At 37.3% G+C, this 24,923-nt stretch overlaps 1 non-coding gene across 1 annotated transcript; it reads right to left on the bottom strand.

The window, feature by feature from the left end:
* Window positions 1–18,308: 18,308 nt before the first annotated feature.
* LOC132530136 (U6 spliceosomal RNA) lies at window positions 18,309–18,415 on the bottom strand. The gene has a single exon (XR_009543692.1). It is a non-coding gene; the product is annotated as a U6 spliceosomal RNA (small nuclear RNA).
* Window positions 18,416–24,923: the final 6,508 nt, after the last annotated feature.

The raw sequence follows: 24,923 nt of genomic DNA, 5'->3' as shown, positions 1-24,923 counted from the left end.
GTTCACAGCAGCATTGTTCATAATAACCAAAACACGGCAATAGCCCAGTTATCCCTCATCAATGGAATGGTTAAGTCATGCAATGGAAGGCTATATAAATATTAAAAGAAATTATTGCTGCACGTAACATAGGTGAACCTCACAAGCATATTGTTGTATTAAATCAACCAGAAAACTAAAAAAAGAAAGAACAAAAGCAATAAGGAAAGGAAGAAAGAAGGACAGAAAGGAAAGGAGGGAGGGAGGGAGGGAGGAAGGGAGGGAGGAAGGAAGGAAGGAAGGAAGGAAGGAAGGAAGGAAGGAAGGAAGGAAGGAAGAAAGAAAGAAAGAAAGGAAGGAAGAAAGAAAGAAAGAAAGGAAGAAAGAAAAAGAGGGAAGTTTTCAAAAACTGGCCAAAAGAGCCTACAATGACAAGAAATCAGAGCAATGGTTATTTTGAGGAATAATTTAATGACTTAATAATGGGGCATGATGGAAGTTTCTGGCTTATTGGGAATGCAGTTTATCTGGGTGTGTTTACTTTCTAAAAATTCATGGGCCTTAAGATTTGTACATACTACTGTATGTAAATGATACCTTGATTTCTTTTAAATCCATATTATCTGGGATTCTGGTTTCTCTATTTCAGGAAAATGCTCTTTATATCCTTGTCTTACACATCCTTTGGCTCTTTACCAAGCTTTGTTTCTTTCTCTCCTGAATAATTCCTAAATTCTCCCTAAATTATACAGCTTAGAATATGACCTATCATCTGAATGATCTGACTAGAACTGACTCTAACACAAATCATTATTATAATATCAACAGACTTCCCTAGTCAAGCTTGGAATGGTGGTTGGTGGTATAAAGTAAAAATTATGTATGAATGAGCTAATAATTTTTAAATGGAGGTAAGATGGAGAAAGAAATCATCACAGCTGTATTACATTTAACAAGTATGGGAGGGACAACAGTAATAACTGTAGATTGAGTTTGACTGTCTTCTGGCTCAAAGTAATTGGCTAAAACTTCCTGAATTATGTTTCCCTGAAGAAAGGTTGAAAGGATAATGGTTGACAGATAAAAGTGAAGACACTAGTATGGTCGCAATTGCTAACATTAATTAGCTCCAGGTCCCTGTGTTTAACCACTATTATCCTGTCTCCGTGTTATACAGCGTTTTAGTGTGATTCTACCCATGCAGGGTTCCACATTTATATTTATATATTCCAGTGACATTCTTGACCTTTTTCAACAAAACTGCAATGTTGACTTATGCTCAACTTAGTGTCTCTTCTAACCCCAGATCCTTCTCTGACAGAAAGTTACTTTTCCACAGCACATAATATAAAAGGTTAGTCACCAGAGTGGAACACGGTGTTGTGTATGAGTGAAATTAATTTATTTTTCTGACAGTTGAATGTACATTACTGTTATTCACATTTGGATTTCTGGCTGAGATTGGATTGAGAAGATATAGACCACTTTGATTTATATGAAGAACCATGAGGATATAATGGGCCCTGCTGGGACCAACACATTCTCCAATAGTATCATGAGGTTTATACTGTGAAAGATCCGCAAGATATTTTAATTTCTTCCCACCACTGTCACACATCCTAAAAAAGTCAGATATATACCAATTAATGCCGATATTAATAGAAGAAAAATATTAGAAAAAGAAAGTCTGCTATAAATATATATTTGCACAATATATGCTTGTGTATCCAATGCCAAATGAAATTGATTTCTTAAAATTACCAAGAGCTGGTTATATCCACACCACTCCTCTAAGTCACTAACACAGATAATCAAAACATGGTCAAAATTGCTTTGATGGTAAGAAATTTTTCTTTTCCCAACACTTTCTGGGTCCTCTATGTTATTAGTTATTCTAAACAGTAAAACAAGAATTATCTTACTCCTATGTTTCCAAATATATGACCCATATATAATGTTCATTCTGTAAATTAACCCCTTTGGGACTCCATTCTACTATCTTAACTTTATTTTCCCATTTCCTAATATTTCATGCCTATTTTAAATCTCTCATTGTATTGCTGGTACTTATGTAAACCATTTTATATACTTTTCTGGGAAAAGGCAGTTATGCCAGCTGGGGTCCTCTGAGAAGCAGACACCACAGTGTGATTAGACATGCAAAGATTTGATGGGGGGGAATATCAGTGAAGGATAAAGAGGAAGGAGCAGAAGTAGCCAGGGGGAGGGTCCCACTGCCAGATGCAGGTGTGATGCTTCTGAAAGAAAGAGAAGGAAGGAGGTCTGGATAGGAAGAGTCTCAGCCTGCAGGGCAGTTCCATGTAAATATCGGCCAGATGAATGGGGAGCTGATGAGCCAAAATTGATGTTAAAAAGGTCCCAGATCCCACGGTCATTTGGTCATTGGCTGGGGATAGCCATCAAAAGAGTGGCCACTGGGATGGATTCTAAGGAAGGGCAGCTGAGGGTCTCCATCAACTACACTTCGCTAGCAGGCTCTCTTGAAGGAGATGTCAATGGCAAATTTCCACAGACATCACAATAGTATACCAATAAATAAACAAGAAAGTATTCACAGGTAAAAACATCTCTGTCATTTCAAAACTGTCACAGTAATCCTATCCAAAAAAAAGTCTTTCTTGAAACATAACATTCTGACGCTTTCAGGTTTTGATAGATTAGAATCACACGTGCAGATTTATGGTGGCTGAACCATGTTGAAGCGCACCTCCTTAGCAATAAACCAAAATCTATGGGTTGTGGAACTGTGCTTTCCTGACACCTGGGATACTGGATTTGCTGCAACACATAATTGTTCTCAGCTCTTTCCACTGTGGTTACTTTTCATTGTGCCACCCGGCAAGATAAAAAGGAAGGGAATCTGAGGTTTTGCTTTCCCTTCTGTTTCCATGGACACGGATTTATAATTTTATATGAAAGTCAAAATCTGTCACTCTTATGAAGTCTGTTCTTGGAGCTACTTTGCTAACAGCTTCGACTAATGCAGTAAAATAATTAGGAATCAGCAAAGAAAGCACACAAAGTGAAGGGAAATGAGCCCCTTCTTACAGATGTACAAGGCAGGGGTGGGGAGAGGGCTGTGGAGTGAGCCGCGGCTTAGGAAAGGGATGAAATGAATAGAAGGCAATAAAGTACTAAATGAATGTGGGTGTTTCGGAGCATTGGCTGGTATCTCAGCATGCAATGTGGATATAGTTTACTTTTAAACCAGAAACAATAGAATTAATGTTCCTTTTAAACATAACACGACCTAATGGTTAGAACTACATCCGCCTCCTGCTGTCTCTTATACAAATACATGACTGTATCAGCAGAAGAGTTTTGAGAATCTTGCCATCGAGACATTTACCATTCAAAAAACAAATCATAATTAACTTTAGCCTAATTGATTTGGGCCCAGTCCACTCTTTTGCAGGTCCCAGGTCTGTGGGGCTGTGTCCTATGGCTCTTATCACATAAGGTTTAAAGAGGCCTTACCACGTGTGAAGGACGCTGGCAGACGGCAATTGATATAAAGAACCTGAGGGATCTTTGTTTTGAAGGAATAGTATATTCAAAAACATACATTTTTAAAAGGAAAATTAGGAAGGGATTTTCAAATTGTAAAGAATTCTTCATTTCACTGGGAGGATTCATTTCACTAATACCACGACATTAAAATGATTACATTTGTGTACTACTCATGTTCCTGAGGTGTTTGGTGTGGAAGTGGGCCGCAGACTTTGGAGCTGCCCATCTGATTAGGTCAAACCCACCAGGACAATCTTATTGAGTAACTCAGAGTCAATTAATGCGGAACGTTCATTCCATTTGCAAAATCCCTTCACTTTTGCTACATAATGTAACCTATTCACAGGAGTGAAATCCATCCTATTCACAGGCAAGGGATCATATAGGGTATGTGCTCCAAGGGAATTTTAGGGGCCATTTAGAATTCTGCCTGCCACAGGTAAAGACTAAATCTTCACTTGATAGATAGTGGTAGATTTTTAATATAACTGGATTTAATTATTAATCCAAATTCTATGCCAGATGAATATCATTACACATTTTTAGCTAGATTAAGGAGCTCCCATACATATAGACTTGGATTAAAGGTAGACTTGGTAACTGGAAATTTTATTACCATCTTAGTAACAGTATTTGTTTCCTCTGAGTATCATCCCAACCCTGAGACAGTGTGCTCTTGTGTGTGTGCAATATTGGGGGGTGAGCGTTAAGGGGTGCATTTTGTCTAAGTAGAAAGGTTACTATTTAAAATTAATCAGAAATACGTCATCAACTGCTTGACAGAGGGCAAATGAGGTTCAGAAAATATTTTTAATGAAAGACTCACTTCCAGATTTCTTCTTCAGAGTATGTATGATCTCATTCTTCCATATGATTATGAATATATATGTCTCCTAAATGCCATATATATGAATAGATAGAGAAATAGAGAAATGGATCATTCAATCTTCTAGGCAAATTTGAACACTGTTTGAGGAATGTCTTCATTTTAAGTTGGACACTTAATACCCTTTAGGCCAGGATTACCTCTCCATGAGGAATCTCACTGTAACCATTTTTTCTGACATAAAATTTGCTGACATAGGCAATGAAATTTTCTATTAAAATAACAGACGTATTTTACAACAACCTTTCAAATATCACATTTGAAAGCTTATCAATAATTATTTTCAAGATCCATTGTGTGACAGACACTGTTCTAGGCTCTGGAAAATAGCCAGATGCCTGTTTTCTAAAGAAGATAGAGTACAAGCAAGTAAGAAAACAAATGGACAGGATAGTTGCAGATAATGATATATGCTATGAAGAGAATGAAACAAGCTGATTGAATGGGATTGAAGTAGGGGCAGCAGAGATGAGGGGAGGTTAATTTAGACTGTTTGTGAGATATGTTCTCATTGAGGAATTTACGTTGTAACCTGGACAATAAAAATGAGGCCAGCCAAGAGAAAAGCTAAAGACAAGAGCTTCTAGGTAAAGGGACTAACACGTGCAAACATTTATGGTAGAAACAATCTTGTTGTGTTCAAGGAATAAAAAGAAATCAGGCAGTGATGGAGTCCAGTGAAGGAGGGGAGAGGGAAAGTGGAGGTCAAATCATGGAGGTTAGGTAATTTTTTTTAATATAAATTTATGTATTTATTTTATTTTTGGCTGCATTGGGTCTTCATTGCTGCACTCGGGCTTTCTATAGTTGCGGCGAGCGTGGTCTAGTTGTGGTGCACGGGCTTCCCATTGTGGTGGCTTCTCTTGTTGTGGAGCACAGGCTCTAGGCACACGGACTTCAGTAGCTGTGGCACATGGGCTCAGTAGTTGTGGCGCATTGGGCTTAGTTGCTCCGTGGCATGTGGGATCTTCCCGGACCAGGGGTCGAACCCGTGTCCCATGCATTGGCAGGCAGATTCTTAACCACTGCGCCACCAGGGAAGTCCCAGTAATTTCTTATACGTCATGTGATGATTCAGTTTTTGTTTCTAGGTGCAATTGATTGCCATTGTAGGATTGATTTGTTTAAAAAAAATCACTCTGGCTGCTGTATTATGAGTGGTATTTGATAGAGCCTCATCTATATCCATTGTTTATAACTGGAAACAAAAATGTATTACTAGTCCAAAGAAAGAAATCAGTCAATTATTTTCACTTTTAGTATTTATTTTTGTTTTTAATGTATCACTTAGTTAACCGGATACTTTTCTACTTGGCATAAATCTTGTCCTTAGTTATTTCTGATAAAAACCTTAAAGGGAACTTTCAAAGAAATGTTATAAACATTTATTTCTCCACTGGCTGTTATTTTAAAGAATCCAAAGGAAACGTGAAGCCCAAACTTGTCCCTTTATAAATTTGTTCTTTTTCTTCCATTAATCTGCTATTATTTGTTATTTTAGAGTTGCTAAGGAATACAAATATGATGATATTGTAGTCTTCCCTTTCTAAGCAGAAAGACCAACATTAGTACACCTACTTTGGAATGAAAAAGGATAAAACAGTTTCACGATACAGGAAAATCAAATTTGACAGCATGCTTTTCTTTTTAATAGCCTATTTTCAACACTTGTCTTATAACTAGTTTTTCCAGCTGTATTTTGATATGTGTGAGCATGTCCAGTCCATCTCTGCAACAAACACCCAACATTTTGTTCACTTTAGGTAGCTAGAGTTTTAGATATCCAAGCAACTTACTTTGCAGTGCTAAAAACAAACAAACAAACAGAAACAGGAATATGCATAAATTTCAAAAGATTCACTCCTTCAAACAGTATAGAGAGTGGAGCACAAAAAATCTAAAATCAAAAGTCAGGAACACAGAGACATTCTGATTCCAGTAATAGCAGACTATGTAATGAGGGCAAGTTCTATGATATAAATACTTCTACTTGAAAGCATAGCAGAGTCAACAAAGCACTGAAAAAGGACAAAGATTCAGGAAAAGGCAGAAACCCAGAAAGAAAACTTCGGCATTTGGGGTCACATTTCCCCTGGAGACTTGTGCCAATTCTAGATAAAGTGGCTGAGAAACTGAGCTGGAGTACTTTTGACAGTCTGCCAGAGCTGGAGGAACAAAGTTTGGGGCCAGGGTCCACCCAGAAGAAGAGCTCACGTGAACACTCTTTGCTCTCTGTTGAGACCCTGAAAGACACATCTTAAGGATGAACCCAGAATAGACAGGCTTTTAAAGGATTGCAGGACACCTTTACATCATCTCCTGAAACTTACCATATCGCAAACACAGTCAGAAGCATGGCAGAGCAAATGTTAATTCTCTCTAGGGAAAGGTAAGATTATCCTAGACCTTAGATTATTTCTAAAAACAGTTGTGCACAATGTCCTAAATACAACAAAAAATAACGAGGCACAAGAAATATAAAATCACATAAACTGGAAGAAGCAGAAAAAATAGACAATAGAAATCAAGCAACAGTTACTTCAAGGTATTAGACTTATCAGATGCAGACTTTAAAATATAATATTTACTATTTTACAATGTTGATGGAGATAAAAAACAAGACTGAGAAATTTGGCAGAGAGTTGGAAACTAGTAACAAAGAGCCACATAGAAGCTCTATAAACTTCATTGAAAAGCACAATTGAATTTAAGGATGCAGTGGATGAGTTTGACAACAGATTAGATGACGTGAAGAGGAAATTTGTGAAACGAGGGTTAGATCAAAAGAAATATTCAGAGTAAAATGAGACATAAAAGGATGGAAAGACACTTAGCTGATGCAGTGAGAAACTCTAACATATAATACGATTCATGAAGAAGATAAAGACCAGTTGGGACAGAAGCAATATTTAAAGGATAATGACTGAAAACACCAAACCAAGGATTCAAGAATTCCTCTTTCATGGTGCGATATAAAAGCTTTCCATCTGAAACAAGTCACAAGACAAGGATGCCTCCTATCACCACTTTTATTCAACATTGAATTAAATATACTTGCCAATTAAATAAGGCAATAAAAATTAATGGAAGCTTTAAGAATAAAAAATATATATATAGCTGTCATTATTCTCAGACAATATGATTATATGAATAGGAAATCCAAAAGAATCTATAGTTAAATTATTAAAATTAATACATAAGTTTGGAATAGTAGCTGAATATAAAGTTAAAACATAAAAGTTAATTGCATTTCTACACACTAACAACAAATAGTTAAAATTAAAATTTTTTTAATTTAATTTTGTTAACCCTGAAAATAGTGATTCATTCAAAACAGTTCCTTAATAAATATTCTTAGCAAGCAAATAGAAAATACAAATAAATAAGAAAGTAAGTGCATCTGATAAAAGGGCAAAATATGTCTTAACCTCTAAAGTTCACTGTCTTCTCCACCATTTATGTTCTCCAAGCTGAGCCACAACAACTACAGGTATTGGCTGAGTATCTTGTGCTGATTCGGATTGTACCAGGCACTTGGAGGATGGAGAAATGGTCAGAGTTGATCCTTCTTTGCCTTCTTTTCAGTCTGTGTCTGATAAGTCTAATACCTTGAAGTAACTGTTGCTTGATTTCTATTGTCCATTTTTTCTGCTGTTTCCAATTTATGTGATTTTATTTCTCTAGTGCCTGGTTATAGCTTATAGTCTATTTGTAGAGATAAGGCTACTGCAGATGCAATCAGCTGCAAAAGAGTGTAACTCTTATTTATTCATTTGGGCATTTCCTCACTCAACAAAAGAATATTGACTTCCTGCCGGGAATCAAGCATGTTTCTGAGACATTAAGAAATATGAAGAGGAATAAGACAAAATCTTTAACATTAGACCAGAAGAGTCCAAAGGAGAGAGACAGGAAACAAGGTCTGAGGACACAGGGAATGTTTTGTGGAGGACCCAGGAACTAAGCTAAGCTTGCAATGGTGGAGAGAATTTGGATAGAGTCAAGATTTTAAAAAATGACAATGGACATGGGGTGGTCATGCATTCAGTCTCACTAAACCAAAAGTTCAAATGGAAATTGGGAGAAATATGGATGGAATCTTAATTTAAAAGCCTAGCAGAAGAATATAGAATTCAGGCAGGTCAGCAATGGGGATGAACTGTGGGCTTTTTGCACATGGGAAATGTCAAGGCACACCCATAATTACCTTTACTCTCCATTTCCTAGAGTTGACAAGTATTCATTGCGGATCTATTTTAGGTAGATGAGCATGGTGGTTAGAAGCATTGATTTCAGAGCCAGACTGGCCAGGTTTGAACCTGCCTCTGCCACTCAGTAACCATAGGTGACCTAGACACTTTCCTCGTAAGGAAAGTGGGGTACTAATAGTATTGCCTCACAGATCTTTTATAAAAGTTAAATGAATTAATCCACATTATGATTAGCCCATTGCCTGGCACAAAATAAACACTATATAATGTAGCTATAATAGTTATTATTATCTGCTTTATGTCCAGTGTTACCCTAAACACTGTGATAGATGCATTTTTCTAAGTCTCTCCCCTCAAAGACCTTATAATTTACTTGGGGTTCTGGTGGGGGAAGTTGCCACTGAAGTGTATGGGGAAGGATACCTAATTCCATGAGGAAATGTTCAAATACATTGTGAAAAGAAAAAGAAAACAGTAAATAAAGGAAACTACAGTACAGAACCGAAAGGATAATCCCAAATATCTTTTTTGATAGTACAGACAGGATTCTTAAAATTCTAGAAAATACTAGCTACTATCTCTGGGTACTGGGATGATGAGTGATTTTAAGAAACATTGTTGGATTATCAACTTGAAGAAGAGGCAATGGATGTAATGGAGTTCACAGGCTTTAGGACCATAAAGAAGCGGGTAGATGTCTCAGCTAAACCTCTTGCCTGTGCAGGCTTGAAAAAGGTTTTGTTCTTTCTGTCTCTTTGTTTTTAACATTCTCAGCCTCTGTTTCTTCATCTACAAAATGGGAGCGTGCCTGGCACCCTGTAGATGATTTACACACTGTGGTTATTTTTGTGGGGTAAGCTAACTTCCTCACAGCGTTCATTCACAGCCTTCATCACCAGCCACATAAAGCCATCATAAGCCCAAGTTCATACCATTGACCACTCAGTGTAACCAGTGCTACAATGTGATCACATTGATCTCAGACATCTTTTAAATATACAGTGATATCCAAGGCAACCGGAATATGTATTTATTTCTGCATTCATCTGGCAAGAATTCATGTTGAATACCTGAACTTGCAGCACTAGATGCCAGGTGATAGACTTTGTAGATAGCTTCCTTGTCACAAAGTATGAAATTAAAATTCATTTTCAGGATTTCCCTAGTGGCACGGTGGTTAAGAATCCACCTGCCAATGCAGGGGACACGGGTTCGAGCCCTGGTCCAGGAAGATCCCACATGCCACGGAGCAACTGAGCCTGTGCTCTACAGCCTGCGTGCCACAACTATTGAGCCCATGCGCCACAACTACTGAAGCCCGTGCACCTAGAGTCTGTGCTCTGCAACAGCAGAGGCCACCGCAATGAGAAGCCCGCTCACCGCAATGAAGAGTGGCCCTCGCTCGCCGCAACTAGAGAAAGCCCACGCACAGCAACAAAGACCCAACACAGCCAAAAAATAAATAAATAAAATTTTTTAAAATTAAAAAAATTCATTTTCACTAACTTATTTATTCATTCATTCAATGACTATTAATGAATTGTATTTACTATGCTAAGCAATGAGTATGAAATTAGTTTATCCCCATCCATTTCTTCTAGCCTCTTACAGAAACTACATTTGGTTCTGCTTATGGTTCCAAAAAGAGGGCTAAAATTATATTTACCTTTGACTATAAATAGCATTGGACTAAGCACAAGACAAATAAATTCCGACCGATCAAATCCTAGCAGCTCCTATATGACATTTCAATCCGTTCATGCTGTTTTTGAGCTATTTGGGTTGAGATATTTCAGGTTTACTTATTTTAAAAGCAAAGATCAGATGCTGTCTCATATTTTGTCACAGTTTCAGGCAACCCTGGAAGTTTAAAAGTTTTAATTTAATCTGAAAGGCTCTTAATAAATAGTCAATGCCAGATAACCAGAACTTGAAGTAAAAAAGAAAGACATACAGAGTCTTTTTTCCTTCACAGTAGTTTTTCAGACAATATCTATTTCTGAAACCCTTACAGAAATAGAAAGATTCAAGAAATGTTCCGCTTATGAAAAGTGTGCCACTGATCCGTAAAGGTATTGTTCACAGAGTTGTTATAGCAAAAAGTTTAAAACAATCTAAATATACAAAATAGAAAACCAATTAAATAAACTATTATATTTTCAAAAACTAGAATATGCAGCCATTGAAATATTATAGACAAATATCCAATGACATGGAAAATTCTACAAAATAAATTGTTAAATAAAAATCAGATTACAAAATAATATTTATAGGATGTTTCAACCCCACCATTTTGACGCAGCTGTTTTTGTCTCTGAAGAAATTTTGACCCTGAGGATGTGTATAGTACAAACATTTTGATCAGATTAGGCCAATATTGCTAAAATTTTCATCAAGAAATTAGGTCCCAGAGCAAATACCACTAAGCCAAATTATTCCTTGATCAAAACAGTACTGTAACTATTTTTCAATATTTTTTCAATTTTCTTCTTTATTTAACTGAGATTATTTCTTTGACATTAGTTGTTTTCCATCTAAATTATAACTTATAATACTTATAAAATCATAATTTCTTTCATCAGCGAGGTTTCTGTCATATCAATTTTTATTGATTTCTTTCAATCTTTGTGGGTTTTCTCTTGTAGCCATTATATCTACCAAGTTCAATATTTCTGGGTGAGAATTTGCAGATCTAAATATTGTTAAGAAGATCTTATTCTTCCATTAATTTTCAGTCAATAACAAATTTTACCATGTGCGATTTAAGATGTTGTCAGTTTTATTCTATGGAGGTTATTTGTACCAGTAATATTTAATGCAAATATCATTATTCCTCTATTAACCCATATGAAAATTATAAGCAACTTAATAGAGAAAAGGAAAGGGAAAGAGGTCAAGGAAGAGAAAGAAGATGGGTGAATGGAAGAGAGAGAATAGGTGAATGGGAAAGCCAAGAGAGAATAAAGGGAGACAAAAAGAAACATGCAAAGAAAGAGACAGATCAACACATAGGAATAATCAAAGCTGTGGGATCAAAATGGTGAGATAAGATATTACTAAAATATAATAATGCTATCTCTTCAAGCTTAATCATGCCAATGCTTTCCCTTGACAAGATAAATTCCTGAAAAACTCCTCCAGAACTTTTCTGTATTTCTTACTTTCGATCTCCCTACATATTGATCTGCATCAGAGAAAGGATGAATTCACCACATCAATGAAGGATCTTTTTACATGACCATATAGCAACCAGTTAAAGTATGTAACATTTTATTAATATTTTATTTGTTCTACATGCTAAACAGTTAGCCTAAGGTTGTTCATCAACATGACTGGGTATTTGGACATCATCCTGTTTGGGGTACACAGAGTTTCTGCTGGATATCCAAAATCCCATCTCTCAATATCAAATATAGTGATCTCCATGGTATCAAAGATAAGGCCAAGATCAAATTAATGAATAAATCAAATGCTGGGTCTTGGTCTGCAACTAAGGGTCAAGGACATGGAAGTGAATGAAGGAGGAAGGAGGAAAAGCAAAACAAGGTAGAGAGAACAAGGGTGGCATTCCCCAACTGATGTATTTACTTCCCAGGGCCACTCTTAGAGCCAAAAGAGGTCTTCATTTCTGCCCTTTTTCATCCCCAGCTCCCATGCAATTAGCTTTACTGCCCCCAAATTATAACTTAGACCAATAGTGTTCAAACCTCTCACACATTTTTTGAAGGTACACACTCCAAAAATGTTATGCAAAAACCTAACTTTTTAAATCAGGAAAATTTTCTATTCTGGAGCTAGAACAGGCAGGGAAAGGAACAGGGTTGGAGGAGTGGTAAATCTCACACACGTAGGTTCTTTGCTCCTCCCCAATCCAAACACTCCACAGTGACCTTAGAAGGAGCCCCACAGAACCCAGTTTGAATCCCACTGGCTTAGACTATAAGCTGTATTCTAGAATCTCTGAAGGTAAATTTTACAGGTAGGCTTGCAAGTGTAAAGATGCCACATCTTTGGCAGAGCTTTGTAAGTTGAACCAACTTATTACTCTTCAAGGTTTATTGTATTGTCTTTGTTTTCTAGTTAAAAATTTAATTTCAAACATCTCCTAGAAGTTCACCATTGATTTTAGCTTACATTATTAAAAATAATAATGATGATAGCTAACAATAATGTAGCACCTTCTTCTTTCCTGACAATGTTTTAAGTGCTTATGTGTATTAATATATTGAATCCTCTCAACTCTGAGAGGTCAACACTATTATCTCCTACCTAGAGATGAAGAAACCAAGACACAGAGAAGTCACTAACTTGTCTGAGGTCAAATACCCTGTTAGTGAAGTGGAAATGTATTAAAATCAAAATCTGATGAATGTTTCATTTGAAAGAGTAAGAAATGATACATGAATCCAATTATGGAAAAGTTTCTTCAGTGATTACCAAATCATATGGCATCTTCTTAATAGTCCATCTCAGGCAATTTCCATAGAGTCATGGAAATTAATTCTCCAGGCTTTAGTCATAGAAGGTCATGAAAATTTGGTCTGAGTGATTCAAGATCTTTGTAGGAATCTTTGACTCTTGGTAAATTCATTTCTGATATGAGTGATCTATGACAATAAGACTTGCCTAACAAAGTCTTCTTATACAATCCACTGATGAGATAAAATCTATCCCAAAATATAATTTCCAAATTTTTTACTAAGAATCGAAGGGGGAACTAAAGTAAAATATACTGTCATCATCAGGGGCATAACATAAACCTGTAAAAATAAAATGAGAAGATATTATGACTAGATTAAAAAATACTAAGAAGTGCTGTGAAAGATTGGTAGTGTGGGTGGAAATTATCAATGGAAGATGAGATTTCATGTGGATTTTGAAGAACCTCTAGAATTTCACTAATTTCTTTAATAATAAATAAATATGTATTGAGTGCTTAACAACAATGAAAGCTTTAACCTTGATTTTGAAGAACTACTATAACGTCATTAATTCATTAAAAAGTCAACAACTATTTATTGACTACCTAACAGTATTAATAACCAACACTGTCCTCAGTAACACAGAAATAAACAGAACTGAAAGTTTTCTGCTCTCTTAGAGTATATCCTAATGGAAGGAGGCAGATGACAAACAAATGAGTGAATAAGAAAAAGTACTGGATAGTGATAAGGAGTATGCAAAGACAGTGTGATATGATAGCCAGAGTCTGGGTGGCTACTTTAGATTAAGTACTCGGAAAAAAGGCATCTCTAAGGAAGTGATATTTAAGCTGAAACCAGAATGACAAAAAAGGACCAGTGTTCTGAAGACAAGAGAGAACAGGCAGCAGGAATGGATAGTGAGAAGGCACTAAGGTGTGGTCAAATTGGGCTGATTCATAGAAAAGAAAGAGGGCCAGTGTGGCTGGAGCATCAGGGTCAATGGAGGAGAGTGATAGGAATTGAGGCTACAGTTGTGGGCCTCCCAGGGCAATGATGAATTAAATATAATGAGAAAAAATTGATAAACAAACAATAACATACTTTCATGGGATAAATGTTATGGTAATGATAAATATTGTCAGCCTCCTATTAGAGCATAGAGGCACCTGACAAAGACTAGGAAATGTGATATTGACTTTAAGCCCTAAAGGATGAGAGGAGTTGGCCAGACAAGGCAAGACTAAACGGCATTCTAAGGAAAGTTCTAGAATAGCAAATAGTTAGTTGCAGCCAGAGCCTAGAGTCTGAGGCAGGAGTGTGGTGAGAGATGAACCTGGACACACAGGAAGAACAAAATGATAGTCATAAAACACCAAACATCATGAAGTTATTTTTTAACTGAGTAGATCAAACAATAAGCATAATAAATATGGATATAACATATAACAAGTATGTAAATACATTAGAAAGTGGCCTTCAAATCTAGTGGCCTAGAGTTCTAAGCAATGAGGACTTCTACCTTATTTCTAGCTCCCCAGAAAAAATAAAAAAAGATACTAGCTCTTTGCCAAGCTCAGTCACAAGATTTAGTCCTTGTCTGGAAAGTTCTTACTTTCTGTTGACTATTGTCAAATGAAAGTCAGTGAACGCCCACTGCGGTAGTTTGTTCAACAAATATTCTGGGGCCCCTATCTACAGTGTCCCTCCCTGAAGAAGGATTATATATCACTGCTCTGATGGACTCAGAAGTGATCATGTGACTTGCTTTAGCCAATGAAATGTCAACAGAAATGATGTGGGTCACACAGAGGCTTTCAGAGCTGCCAAGTGGTTTGCCGTGTTTCTTTTTCCTCTGCTACAACAACCAAGTGTTCCAGGTAGAGGCTGCTCTATCAGATGACAGGAAGTGGAGCAATAGCCAATATGGAAAGGACATGGTATAGAAGCTACAATAAATCAGCCTATAAATCACTGACGTTGGGGGGTAGGGGACTTATTTGTTAATGCAACATAAACTAGCCTATCCTGACTAGTAAATTCACAAACACAGAGTTCCAGGGCAGAAGGGATGAGGCAGGAGATGCTGAGTAACACCAAATACCTGCAACCCTTTGGTCAGGTTACCCCACTCAGGGATTTCCCCCATAGATTTCACACCAGAACCATGAAAATGAAGTATATTTAATTTTACATTTTCACTCTCTCCCCGCTCGTGACCAAACAATTCAGTACTAATGACTAACTACTCTAACCAAAAAAAAAGTGTGACAGGGGACGTAAGCAGCCTGTCTGTGCTCCGTTTTCACAGCCCACAGCTATAAATAATACCATTAGGAAAGCACACATTGCCTTAGATGGAAGGCACAAAGAAAAGCACTTTCTCTGATAGTTTAGCAACACATTCAGATTTCATGTCTCAAGGTAAAAATAGGCCTAACAAATGAATTAAATTTGGAAGCTGAGCTGAAGTGAAGAGCACTGGTGTTATGAAACACGCCATAGGAGGAAAGAAAGACTTATAAGGTGCTGTTTTCTCTCTGCTGGTGAGCAGGATAGAAGGGTGAAAAAAGGATTTTCCTGAGAAATAAAAATAATCATCAAGGGTTTGAAGTTAAAAATATCACCCTTATTACATTGGTAACTGAAAGGAACTCTGCAAACCGTGCAGGCTTCGGCAAAGAATAAAATAAATCTAGACAGATAGGATTTTCTTCTGAGTACTTTCAGTATTAAGAAAAAAAGGGGGGAAAGATCCAAAGAAAATGGATGTCAAAGAATGTTTAAAAAATACGTAAACTTCCAGTTCAATAACGCATACGTTTTGATTGTTCAGTTTAGTTTAGTTTTTGTTTTTGGTTTGTTTCAATAAAACCCACCCATTTCTATTATGCAATTTTCGGTTCTATATTTAATGTTTCTGGTACTTGAGCAAAAGAAGTGTTAGGAGATACTATGTGTTCCAAAAGACAAGAAAAAGTCATCAATCATTAACCTTTCTTAACGCTGCAGTCTAAGGCAAGTACATCGATTCTCCTATACCACATGCAAACAAAAAATACTAACTGGTCTTCTGTGTCAAAGTATGCTCTATTTATCTGCAAGCATAAATATATCTAACATTCGATATATTCATGAGGCTAAGAATCGTTTCTTGCTCTCCTTTGTATCTCTCTCAGGGCCTACTAAGTGCAGTGGCTAATACCCAATACCAATAAGTGCTTAATACATATTTTTTAATTGAATAGCCCCTCCATCAGCCCCTCTTTGCTTTAAGTGGCCTACCACGTATGAACTATACACTATGTTGATGGAAAATGAGTGTAACTTTTATGCCAGCAAAACACCAGCAGACAATAACACCACCATCGGACTCTACTTCTGAATCTGTGTTCCCCAAACTGCACGACTGGCATCATAAAAGTGAGTTAGGATAACTCAATTTAATCATTTCACTGAACAGCTGGAGAACTGCCTGAATATGCCAGCAGTCTCGTGGCCATTGTGATTTGGCCGGATCTCAGTTCCCAAAACACTAAACACAGGTGAGGCCTTTCCAAGAGACCCAAATGGCTTGGGGACACAGCTGAGATGACTCACAGCCATGATCACGAGAAAGCAGAGGGCTCTTGTGTTCGTTGTAGAAACAGGCTTGGAACAGCTTATTCCTGGATATCTGGACAATTCTTGTGGTCAGCCCCCTTCGAGCGTAGGAGATCTAAGTAATCAGTCATCCCAAGCAGTCAACAATGATTGTGCAAATCCTCAACCTCCATAACAAGGGCTTCTTGATTAATCTGTGAACAGTTCTGTTCTGCTGCTTTAAGGTCAGCTAGTGTGTTGGAACAAAGCACAGTGGAACTGTTGGAACTGAAGTGTCAATGGTAAAGAACTTACTGATAATGCCTTCTTCTAGCTGGCTGTGAAGTGTCTCAGGACCTAAATTAAGACAAAATAAAGCAGACTAGGATTTATAATCTTTGTTTTTTAGAGTAAACATACCATGAACAGTATAGTTTTATCTGAGGTTTAGTGACTTCAGGGTAATTTATGCAAACACGTAAAGCACAATTGGAAGTTTTGAACTCACATTTCGTACTGAACCAATTCAACAGACATTAATGAATGCTTACTATGTGTCACGTAGTGGGGTTGGGTACCAAAATACAATGATGAACAAATGAATAGGGTGCTATTAAGAGTTTATAGCATTTGTTGAATGTTGCGTGAATTTACCTTGCATTGATTCCACAATCAGGATACCACTTCTCCAATTCCACAAAACAGGCTCTCCATGAACCAATGAAATTTTCAGGCCAAAAACATTTTGAAATAAAAACACAGCTCAGAATTAACCTCGGTGAATATGATTGCTTAGTCATCTATAGTAACGTCATTGACGATCAGCCATTGTTAATGAGCCTATGCAGAGACCTTGAACCTAGAAGGAAAAGAAAGTCAACTGACTGTAGAATCTGGATATAGATTTATTCATTCATCCATTTATTTATAAATTTATTTATTCAACATATATTTTATTGGGTCCCTAATATGAGTACATCCTGTTCTAGGCATTGAAATACCATAGTGAACAAAACAGATAAAGCCTTCCTCTCTTCAAGCTTATAGTGTAGTGAGAGAGACAGAAGGTAAGCAGGCAAGCAAGTAAAAATATATAATTTCACTAAGATGAACTTCTCTAAAGATAAGGAAGGATAAGGTAATAGAAACTGATTGATGGATTTGGAGGTGAAATAGATGGTCAACATCTCAGCAGGCTATATTTTGGCAGAAAGAGAATACATACATCATAAGAATACATTTAGCTTCCTTTTTTTTTTTTAACATCTTTATTGGAGTATAATTGCTTTACAATGGTGTGTTAGTTTCTGCTTTATAACAAAGTGAATCAGCTATACATATACATATATCCCCATATCTCCTCCCTCTTGTGTCTCCCTCCCACCCTCCCTATCCCACCCCTCTAGGTGGTCACAAAGCACTGGGCTGATCTCCCTGTGCTATGCGGCTGCTTCCCACTAGCTATCTATTTTACATTTGGTAGTGTATATATGTCCATGCCACTCTCTCACTTCGTCCCAGTTTACCCTTCCCCCTCCCCGTGTCCTCAAGTCCATTCTCTACGTCTGCGTCTTTATTCCTGTCCTGCCCCTAGGTTCTTCAGAACCTTTTTTTTTTTTTTTTAGATTCCATATATATATGTGTTAGCATACGGTATTTATTTTTCTCTTTCTGACTTACTTCACTCTGTTTGACAGTAAAAATATGGAACGCTTCACAAATTTGCGAGTCATCCTTGCGCAGGGGCCAGGCTAATCTTCTCTGTATAGTTCCAATTTTAGTATATGTGCTGCCAAAGCGAGCACTTAGCTTCCATTTTAATTAACAAAATATCAAGAATATTGCTGAAGCAAGGGGCTGTAGAAAAATAAGAACAGAACCAATAGGTCTTAGCTCAGCCTCCAAGACTCCCCAAAATCCTCAAAATGGTGTCACAGCTGCCTGTGATACAGTTCGTGCAAGGTAAACACTGGTATTTTTTGCAGAGCAAATTCAAGGTGTAGTAAAGTTATAAGCAGCTTCTGAGATGCAAAATAGGGTAACGTGCCAAGACAACAGCCTTGCCAGACATGTCATTGCATAGAGAGAAGGTTTTCCAGATCACTTTAATACTTCCTTTAGGATACCAAGAACTTAGATTATAGAGTTCTACCATGGTGTGGAAAGGATGCCTATCCTCTCACAGCTAAGCCATCACTATGACAGACAGAGGATGTGTCTTAAAGGAAGTGGAAGAAAGTCTGCCCTTTTATGGACATAAGATGGTGAAAAAGAGAGAGAAGATAAAAGACAAGTCAACACATGCCTTCAAATTTTTTCCATCTTGGCTTCCACCATGAAAGGAGATAATATGTCACACATGCAGTACCAATGAGATCCACTACCCCCAATTTAGAATCTGAAATGGGACCACTTAGTAGAGTATCCAATCTAAGGCACAGCCACTCAAAGAAACCTTAGCAGTGAAGCCTCGATATTTCGCATTCCCAAGCCACCTGCATTTCCCCATTGCTTGGATTCAAAGTGAAATCCAACAGGCCAACCATGGAGCCCACCACAGAAAAGCATAAGGACTCCACAGCTGAAGAGGACCCCAAGAACAGAAGGCCAGATGGAGGAACTGCTAGAGACTTGGTGGCTGACACAAAGCAGCCAAAGTCCACACTGGTACATTTCCTGAGCCAAGAGAACAGCCCACAGCTTCATATTCTCCAGATCTCAGCTCTGAAAGCTGGGAGAGAATTCAGTAATCAATGGCCATAACCTTGGAGTTCAGAAGACATCACACCTTAAAGAATCCCACATCTTCTCCTTTGCCTCGGGGCGACACAAGTTTGAGCAATACTCACCTTTCCACTCACACCAACTCAATGTTAGAAATGGGGCAGGAGGAAATAGAAACTCTCCAAGACTCAATATTTTTCTTCATGTGAGAGACTGAGAATAACCTAAAGGGGTTATTTAAATTGTCAGATTGAACTAATATTAAAACATACTGGAAATTTAATGAAGTTTTCCCACAAACCAGCATGTGGGAGCTCAGGAAGGGGACAGGCAATAGACAAAATAAAGGAGCTATGTTTCTCTGCACATCTGAATTGACATGTGAGTTAAGTCCTGAACCCTGCCACACAAGTCACACATTTCATCTGACCTCTCTCTCTGATTACCTGTGGAACCCATGTCCTAGGGTTGGAGAAAGAGCTGGTGCAAGAGACTTGGGTCCAAAACACACAGAACTGACATAATTCTTTCTCAGGGTAGTCAATCATTGTATTCAGAATTAAATTAAGAAGTTCCTTCTGGATGGATAAGGCAGGAACTACTTTCTGAGACCTAGTTGTTTAACGGGTGTTGAAATTTTTTTCCAGGGATCAGAAAGTCAGAATGTGGCCAATGCAAGACACATCATCAAAGAGACAGTGTCCTCTAGAATATAATAGATTCAGACATTTTATAAGGAAAATATAATAGATTTCAGACATGTTTATGAGGAAAAAAAGATGGGAGTCATCAAAACTCCCATAACAAGTACCTCTTTTTATAAACTTGCACCTCAAATTAATTTAGTTTCTTAGTTTCAAAAAATCACAGATGAGTTCAAGTTGGAGACAAAAAATAGGCTCTTAAATATCAAACCTTGTTTTTCTCGAGAAACTCAAATATAGTAATGAATAGGGATCAGTGACGTAGGTGTAATTTTAGGAAATCTCCTGACTTTATAAAAGTCCAAATATTAAGATAAAATAAGATGAAAGTACTTATTTTTAAGCAAATATGAAAATAATATAAAACAAAGATTTCCTAAACTAAGAGATTCTTCCTCTGAAGAGGAAGAAGAAAAAATTTAAAAAACAGATTCATTGAAAACATTTAAAAATATTTATTTCCATTTATACTGTTTCTAAATTTGTTTAAAATATATTTGTGCTAAAATAACTGAAAATTAGCTTGCTGACAAAAAATTCAGCTTAGAAAGAAAAGGAAACAGAGGCTTAACCATTGTTCCTTTACAATTTCTGCCTAGTTTAAAAAATAAAAATTAAAAAAAAGTCTGTCTTCATTGTTCTTCTAACATCTTTTCATAACCAGCTTTAATGTGATATTCTATTACATCTTCTTAAATGAAATAATATATCTTTTATTCCACAAATCAATCAGGTATAACATGTAGTTTATACTTTAAACTTTTCCTTTGTAAAGATACCCAGAGATTTCCTAAGAACCCCATGGAGAGTGAGAAAGCACGATTTGTTGTTAAGAAAGCCACTTGAAAGACTTTCCAGGTGAAGTTTTTAAAACACCCTCTCACCCAGCAAAACTTTCCATATTGTTAAATCTTATAACCTCTGGTAACCTGTCATATTTGGAGGTGAGGAGGTGACTGATGGCTCACACTTTCCCAAAAGAGCCCCCTGCTCCTACTTGCCTATAATCACGTTTTAATATTGAACTTAATTTCTTGCTCACAAATTACAAGCCTGTAACAATTACCTCAAGAGTGGCACCAGGAAACAAGAGTGCATTATTACTGCACAATCAGCCCTTAATATTTCCAATTTACTCCTTTCATTCCGGGCCTTTGCAAAAGGCCTCATTTATTCTTAAATTCCAGGAACAGGGGAGCTAAGAAAAGCTTTGTTGTGTGGCAGAGAGCTCCAGATCTTGCATTCATGAGGAAGGGGAAATCAAATGGGACCATCCGTTAACAGCTCAGTCCAGAACCCTTATGGAAACCCCGCCTCTTCAAATGACCGATGGGCCTGGGTCTCTTAGACTGCAGGCTGTTTGCATTCAGTCAACACTTCAATTTTATAGGCCTGTGGAGCCAAAGATTACAAGACTTTTGAACTCCAGGCTGCCTCTGTCTGGCTACACCCTCTGTTTCTGGAGCCCAAATCTTTTTTAACAGCTCTACAAAAACAAGCAATTAGGCTAAGTTCTGTTAATCTTCTTTGGACCTAGAGGTAATTATGGATTTTGAATCAACCAGTGAGGAAGCAGAATGACCACTACCAAAGCTTGGAGCTATTTAGGAAAGATCAAACTGTACATCAAAGGCAGTGATAAGGACTGACTCCAGTCCCTTAAAAATGTCCTACTCTTGTTTCATAGGAAGTTCCATACAGTGCTAGGCTAGATTTTTAAGGAAAAGAAGAAATGTATAATTAACAAGAATGAGTACTAGAAAAATGTTGGCTGTATTCCCTGCACCATACAATATATCTTTGTATCTTATTTACTTTATACATGACAGTTTGTACCTCTAAATCCTGTTCCCTTATCTTCCCCCTCCCCCCTTCCCTGTCCCCACAAGTAACCACTACTTTGTTGTCTATATCTGTGTCTGTTTCTTTTCTTTTTTCCTTTTTTGTTATATTCACTAATTTGTTTTATATTTTAGATTCCACATATGAGTGATCTCATACAGTATTTGTCTTTCTTTGTCTTATTTCACTAAACATAATACCCTCCAAGTTTATCCATGTTGTTGCAAATGGCAAAATTTCATTCTTTTTTACGGCTGAGTAGTAAATTAACTATACCTCAATTAAAAAAACAAACAGACAAAAACTAAACCAACTAAATAAGTGAATATAAAGACTTCTTTAAAAAATGAAAAGAAAAAGTCAGGGAGATATTTTAAAAGGCTCAAAATATGTTAGAGCATCCATTGCTCTATCTTTCTGTTACCAGATGGGTAACTGCACATCTGGTTTCTCCATACCCAATAGCATGCACCTCTTCTTTTCTCCTAATTCACACTGTTAATGTACTTCAGTCTATTAACAGATTTGAAATTTAGTCTAGGCAATTTATGTTAAATTAACATAACATAAATTGTTATGGTCTTTTTAGTTACTCAAAATAAAATGCTAAACACTGGGTACAGGAAAATTCATAGCATCTCTTCCAAAATCGGATTTTTAAACTGCTTTTTATCTCTAATCTAAATTATTACATATAGTAATATATGGAAAGCCAGGGGTCCTTAGGGAGAGGCAAGGAATTCATTTCATTCCTGTCAACAAGTATTTTGCTATAAAATGTGTCAATGGTCAACTCTGAGTTGTCAATGGTCAATTCTCCACTAACCTGGCATCTTTTCAAACAAGTCTGTAGTTTTCCTATAAAGATTTTGCATGGATATGCCAACTATACACTTCTTGAAACATAAACATCATAAATGTTAGTAGGGCTACGACTGCCACCAAGAGAACAGGGAGTTCCCAATTTACTAATGGGTTGAGTTTCAAAACCTCATTTTTTTAAGTACTTGGAGCGCAGAGTGAACTTTCCCATAAAAACATTGTTGTGATTATTCCATCCAAATGGGTCTGCCTGACAGCACTTCACTCACGCTCCTCCATGCCCTGCCCCTCTGACTTGCCTCTGCAGCTCCCTCCTCCCAGAATGCCCTTTACCCCTCTTCTCCTTCATATCCAAAGGCAACTCATGCCCTTGACAACCAGCTCAAAAGCTACCCCGCCAAGATTCTCAACAGAAGGAACCAATTACTGGATCCGCAGAACTGAAGTGCCCTTCATGGCCCCTCTGTAGTGGGCATTGTGGTCATTTCCCCCCACGTCCATTCTACCCCCTCTAGTCTGTGGTTAACAGCCATAGGGTTTCAGTGAGACTGAGCCCACCCTTATTTCCTGGAGTGGGTTCTGTGCCAATGAGGATAATCTCATCTCTCTTGACTGAATCTTTGATGCAGGTAATCTAATCCTAAACCAATAGGTATTTGACATTCTCCTGGCCACATGGACTGGTTCAAGAGATGTACCATCAGCACAAGTGTTAGGACTTTTCACCAATGACTGTGGGAGGAGACATTCTCTTCCTGGACTTGAAAGTTATGGATAATATGGGTCATGTTGCTGTGGGCATACCTGTTGTGCCCATCAAGGAAGCCAGAGTGAAGTTGACACCCAGAGGAGGGCAGGATAAATACAGCCAGGATCCTGATGGAACAAGCTCCCCAAGCCTGACCGACCTCTGAACTTTCCAGTTACATAAGCCAATCATTCCCTCAAGCCACTTTGAGCTGGGTTTTGTTACCTCCAATGAAAGCCTATTACTGATACAGCCCTTATCTCTTTCTACGTCATATAGTATTTTTGTGTACCAGTTTTATATTCCCTATTGTACCTATTAATTTTCTGAGACCAATACCACATCGAACTTATCTTATCTTATCTTATCTTACCAAGGTGTATATACACATATACATAACTATGGGTTGAATTGAGCCAACTAATTCAATTTTTCTCAAGGGAAAGACAGTTATGTGAGATGTTAAAACATTTTATAGAGGGAAATAATTCTGTCTTTAAATAGGATTGACAAGTACTGGATTTTAAAAAGAGGGAATAATTTCTTTACTACAGTATTTCTTAAAGTCCTCAGTATACTATACTAACATACATTGGCAAAAAGTAGGATTTAATATATTTGTCAGACTTATTTAACGCCTTATCTCTTTCATGCGGAACATCTTGAGGAACTAATGAAACAAAGAACACACTGGGGAAAATGCTATTGTATGTAAAAATGTATCTAAACTATGTTAAGAACTCCAACTTGATGAACTTTGCTGAACAGGAAGGAAGAGGAAAAGGAAATTTTCTCCTTAATTCCTGAGGTCAAGACCAGCCCAAGACTCATCACCCCTCTCCATATGCTGTTGACACAGCTCCTGTATGTCTTCTCCCCAGGAACTTGTCCCCTTTGTGCTTATCCACACCCCTCAGCTGTGCTCACTCCATTCTGATCTTCCAGAGTGCTCACTTCCTTTGTCCCTACCTACAATAAAAATCCTTTTTCCCTTCAAATAGTTGAGCTGTCCAGAGGAAAGCAATCTGACTAAATTGTGAAAACTCAGTCAATCCTTCATATCTCCAATTCCTACAGATGCTGTACTTTATTATATTTCGATTAACACCATCCCTTCAAAAATATCTCTTAAAAGCATAGAATATATGTCAGTATTACAAATGGAAGTGTAGGGCAAACATTTTTTAACAGGTGTACACATTTAAATGAGATCATTCTATGGAAGACCTTTGACCTTCACCATAGGAAGTAAGGGACACTTCAGTTGTCAGGATCATCATCATCATTGTTAGTTTTAATAATGGTAATTTTTAGTAACCTCTGGGGGTTACCAGAGGTGGGAGTTGGGGGTAGGTGAAATGGGTGAAGGTGGTCAAAAAGTACAAGGTTTTAGTTATAAGTTAAACAAGTCCTGGGGATGTAAGGTACAGCATGGTGACTATAGTTAACAACACTTATAGTATATTTGAAAGT

This window comes from Lagenorhynchus albirostris, chromosome 11 (genome assembly GCF_949774975.1).
Source record: "Lagenorhynchus albirostris chromosome 11, mLagAlb1.1, whole genome shotgun sequence".
Lineage (NCBI taxonomy): Eukaryota > Metazoa > Chordata > Mammalia > Artiodactyla > Delphinidae > Lagenorhynchus > Lagenorhynchus albirostris.
This window is presented reverse-complemented; position numbering and strand designations above follow the sequence as displayed.